The sequence below is a fragment of the Vombatus ursinus genome, unplaced genomic scaffold (assembly GCF_900497805.2).
Source record: "Vombatus ursinus unplaced genomic scaffold, bare-nosed wombat genome assembly UNPS02014830.1, whole genome shotgun sequence".
Classification (NCBI taxonomy): Eukaryota; Metazoa; Chordata; class Mammalia; order Diprotodontia; family Vombatidae; genus Vombatus; species Vombatus ursinus.
In genome coordinates, this window is record NW_020954608.1 from 26,185,552 (window position 1) to 26,191,497 (window position 5,946).

The window sequence follows — 5,946 nt, forward strand, 5'->3', positions numbered from 1 at the left end:
AGCATAATTTTCCTCATCTATAAAATGAGTACTGACCAACCAGCTCATCTTTAAGGCTCCTTTCAGGACTAAATATTAGGCTCCTAAATCACTACCTTCTGAGGCAGCCTTGGGATTGCTGGACAGCTCCAATTATTAGAAAGTGCTACATTACACTGCGTCAAAACCTGTTTCCCCATTAGGAGTTTCTATTCACTGCTTCTAGCTGGACCTCACAGAACTGAAGAGATTAAGCCTAATGTTGCTGCTATGTGACAGCCTTTTAATTGAACTCAACAAATGCATTTTGTGCAAGGCACTGGGAGTCTCAATGGCATGTCTTGACTCTACTACTACCACTGAGAATTGTCACAATAATGGCATGCATTTATATAACATTTTAAAAAGCAGGTTACTTTCATAATGTCTCTTGATCCTCACTGCCACCCCATATGGTATATATTCTCCTGTGGGAACTAAAACGTAAATGGGTCAAATGACTTGCTTAAGGTCATCCAGTTAACAAATGGCAGAATCAGTACTCAAACTTGTACCTGAATGACCCTGGACAAGCAGTCTTTGTTCCCCAGGTTGCCTTCCAGAAGAGCTAAGTTCTCTTGCCACATAATCAGAGTTCTTGAGCATCCTGCCACATAGTTCTGCTAGGGTCTAGAACTTTCTCCCAGAAAGGCTAATAAGTGAGCCTCAAAACTATAAGAAAATTGCAAAGCAGGGGCAGCTAGGTGGCACGGTGGTCAGAGCAACAGCCCTGGAGTCAGGAAGACCTGAGTTCAAATCCAGCCTCAGACATATAACACTCACTAACTGTGTGATTCTGGGCAAGCCACTTAACCCCAATTGCCTCACATAATAATAATAATAATAATAACAAATGCAAGGCATCTACTTCATATAGGATTGAGTTATGTAGAAATCATATTTTGGGTATTTATCTTTCATGACTGATAGCATATAAATGGATTGGCTGACCCTAATTATTGTATTGTGGTCATTATTTTTCATCTTCTCACTGTGGCAGCAATAAGGATTATGTTTATTACATGTTATAACTTTAATAAACCTTCTAGATGACCCCAAAGAGGTTGTTTGAATTTATGTTCACCCTTTACAATTCTTTTATTTGGTTTTGTGGACTTCCATGTGTCCAAAGGGCTAGGTAACCAAAAAAATAGCATTTTTCTATTGACATCTTCCCAGTGATGTCTAAGAGAAAAACGTTCTGAGGTATATGGCATTGGAGATGTAAAAAAAGGAAAATGTGCATCAGTGAGAAACTTAACCTAGGGAATGGGGGGGGGGTGTAAGGAACAGCTATTTCTATTTTGATGGCAAATAAAACTTTAATCCAACACATCCATGTGGTGACTCATAAGTGAAGTGCTGCATTTACTGTTCATGAATTAGATTTTTGGTTCTAGTTATTTACGGGTTTCAGTAACAGTGAGCCAGGGCATGGGAAGAGCATGTCAGCTGAGAGCCCAGAACATTATTAAATTGCCTCTTTTGTCTATTTCTCCTTCAGAACTTAAATGCTCAACCTGGGCAACCTTGTGTTCATTAGAATAATGTATAGTAGGCATGTGGGAAGATCCTAGGGGCAAATGAATGCTGACAGACAGCCAATCAATAAGCATTTATTAAGCACAAGAGCCAGAATGCATAAGAGATAGAGCTGGTCTAGAAGTCAGGAAGAGCTGGATTGAAGTCACACTTCTGATATACATTTGCCATATGACCTTAGGCAAGTGATTTAAACTCTCAGAGCCTTAGACAACTTTCTAAGATTGTAACATGCAGCACAGATGCCAGTTTGCATAGAAAGAGGGCATTTCCTCATTAACAGTTTGCTACACTAATTAGGTGGGTAGGTAGCATAGTGGATAGAATACCAGGCCTGGAATTAGGAACTGATTTCAAATGTGGCCTCAGATACTTAGTAGTTGTGAGACCCTGGGTGAGTGACTTAACCCTGTTAACCTTAGTTTCCTCATCTGTAAAATGAGCTGGAGAAGGAAATGTCAAACCGCTCCAGTATCTTTGCCAAGAAAACCTAAAATGGGGTCATGAAGAGTCAGACACAACTGAAAATAACTGGAATAACAAAATACTAATGAAGTCAGAGGTGTGGTTAAAAAGAAAATTCACTAAGCACATAATGTGATATACTGTGACACAGTGATAAAATATGTGAGCCTTCTATATACAGGGCTGACTTTGGAGTTGAAGATACTTGGATTCAAATCCTGCCCCTGACACATACTAGTTGTATGAACCTGGTCAAGTTCCCAAGTAACTCTCTAAGACTAAGTTTTAAAGAAGTTGTCAATTTGGAGGAAATTTCTAGATTGGGAGATCCTTAGACTAATGAAATCATGCTTCTAGACAACCCCAAACCCTGTATGTATGTATGTACGCATGCATGTACACATGCATGTATGTATACATATATGTGTATCACATTCATATACTTAAAACACATGTGATATATGTATTATGTGTTACAGATATATACATACATACATTGTGTACATGCTATAGTAGGTACCTTGAAGAGATACTTCATTGGAACTGTGATCTCATCAGTCTATATACTCCTGTCAGTAGGATAGGTGGCAACCTATCCATATTTTTTCATGCATAATTCTTATTCATGTCATCCAATAAATCCTCCACAGAGGTTCTACCCAACATCCTGGAGGTCTTCCTCTAGGTCAATGGCATCAAAATCAGAAACAGAGGCCTCTAAATGATACATAAGCATCCCTGTGGGCTACATGATTTAGAAAATCACATTTGGATATTTTTATTAATATTTAGACACACTAAAATCAGATAGGAACTACATTTTAATGTAGTTCAGGCTGCATAAGGAAGTATTGTAGGCCAGATGTGACGTGTGAGCTACCTATTTGATACTACTGCTCTAGGTCTTTTAACATTCTCTGGGTGCCAGTGCAGCAAGCAGACTGTTCATCTGTTAACCATTGCCTTTCCTCATGACCAGATCATTTCCTCTTCTGTTTATCTTTTTCTTTGATATCTTTTAAAGTAGTTGCTGACATTTATATAGCACTTGATGGTTTGAGAAGCACTTTAAATGCATGATCTCATTTTATCCTCACAACAATACTTAAGGTCAGGGACTTCAGATACTAAGAGATATTACATAACTTGCCAACAGTCACACACACTCAGAAGTGCTTGAGATTGGATATAAACTCAGATCTCTACTGACTCCCAAGTATTGTACTCTTTTTTTAAAAATGTTTTATTAATCCTATTTTTTTATTTCATTATCATTTCCCAGTGATTACTTCTTATTTGCCCTTGCCTCCATGCAACCTTCCTTTATAACAAATGAGTGCAGTTAAGTAAAACAAATCAACATCCTGGTCATATCTGAAAACATATACCACAATATCTAGAGTCTACTATCTCTTTGTCAACAAGTGCTTTATTACCAATGTCCTCTGAAGTCATGACCAGACACTGTATTTACTACTCAGAGTTATGAAATCTTACAGTTATGTTTTCCTTTGTATTATTGTGGTCATCATGAAAATTTTCTCTTCATTCTGCTTACTTCCCTCTCCATCAGTTCATACAAGCCTCCCCAAGTTTCTCTGAATTCTTCCTATTCATCATGTCTTATGGTGAAATACTATTCCATTTTATTCATGTGCCATACTTTATTCAGCTATTCAACAACCAATGGGTGCTCACCTTCCTTCTAATTCTTTGTTCCTGCAGAAAGTGATGCTATAAATATTTTTATAAATATTTTAATTTTCTCTTCTTTTACCTCCTTAGACTGTGTATTTAGTAATAATATTACTAAGTCAAAAGATATTGTAGAGGCCTTTTTTCATTATACTCCAAGTTTTTTTTTTCCAGGTTCATTACTCTCTACACTGTATAAATATCATTTCTTGACAGAAAGTCATCAGCCTTAATATAGTAGAGCCTATTTATGCTATTGAGATACTTGATGAATTTGAGTCTTAGAGATAGATTTTTAAGATGTTCAGTTAGATGATATCACTAGAATATAGGGAATGATAAGTTGGGGTATATTTTTGTTTCAGGGAGCAGCTTGAGATCATTGAAAATGCTACTCAATTTCCCAATGCAATGGGGTATTTCCTGTCCCCTCCTTTCCTCCTACTTAATTTGTATCCAGCTTATTATGAGATTGGAACTGGACCTGTAATTTAATTGGTATGGCCAGTTTCCAGATAAGGAAACTCTCTACCAATATAATTCAGTATTTTCTCTGCAACTTACAATCTTGGAGAGTTGCCTAAAGTATTGTTACGTGACTTGCTTAGAGTCACACAGTCAATACACACACACACACACACACACACACACACACACACACACACACACAGATCATACTTGCCCACTGTAGACAGAGTAACTACCAGCCCAATTGTATGTAACTGCATGCAATCATCTTCCATTTGATTTTTCCATAAATATATGTACATGTATCATGAATCTCATTGAAAAAGCCCAGAGGTGTCATAGTACTTAATTTAATTTGTACAATTCTATCTGCAAACAGGAACATCAGGAATATTTCACCATCTGTAGGGAATTCTTTAATATGGACTCTGCAGGGCATCTTCAATGAAAATGATAAATACCTTTGGTGAGCATTTGTCTCTTCATTTTATGCATCTCTTTACTTTGATAATTAGAAAATTGTTGAATAAATTTATCTCTGTGGCTGTGTTTATCAAGGAATCTTGTATAATGTATCATTTGCATGGTAGATAACTAATTGGAGGAGATCCTTTTAGGCTACTTTTTGTTTTACCAAGTCATTTTTTTTTCTTTTATAATAAACAATACCTTATGTTCTCTACATTTTTCACTTGGCTGTGTGACTGGAAATGTAATCCCTTATAGAAAATTATTTACAAATGTCTACCACTCTTCATTTTTAACAAAAATATCCTCAACCCTCATATAAATTATCTCCATGAAGATTTTGTAAAAATGAGAAATTGACATACAATTCAATAGTTATTGATGTCCTTAAAGCCCTCTTTCTTTTCTTTAATTTTATTATTTTTCCCTTCTTTCTGTAACTTCCTCCTCCAATATATACAAAAACTGTATCATCAAATGCTATGAAAATTATTTCTCCAATGGCACAGATTTTTGTGTATATTTGATCTTGTGCAAACTGCCCTTCCAGCCTTCATCTTTTGTTTTCCACTTTCTTGTATAGTACATTAGGGACTGATATCTTAAAGTGCAAATGTGGTAGTTCCAATTTCATCACTGATGAGAAAAATAGGTCACTAGAGAATGCTGATATTGATTCAATTTTCCATCTATATTTTTTCTTTTTAATTTCACCTATAAATAGGATCAGGATAGTAATATAAAAACACATTACAAAAATGTCTGTGGTTGTCATAGCCCACTATTTGACATGAAGTTCAAATTCCTAGATGAGACCATTTCTAGGGTCCTTTGGCCTCCTTGTTATGGCAATCTTATCTCTATTAAACTTTTCTAGTAAATGGTAATAATCAGTGTAAATGTCTTTTCATTTCTCCAGTTTTTCAAAATCAATATTTGTTCGAATAAGTTTAATTGTAGCTATTTCAATTGTTTGCAGGACATTCTCTTATCTTTAATCTTTTTTAAACTTGTTGACTTTAACCTTTATTCCAACAAATATAATAAAAATAATAGAAAGTCAGAACCTATATAGCATTTTAAGTTTTGCAAAGAAGTTTACAAAAAACTATTTCATTTTATCATCACAACACTGGGAGATAGGTGCTATTATTATCTCCATTTTGCATTGAACTTCTCATCATTTAACAGCTGTCTGCCTCAGTTTCCTCATTTATAAAATGGAAATAATAATAGCACTTACCTCCCAGTGTTGCAGTGAGAAAGAAAATGACTTAAAACACTTTGTAC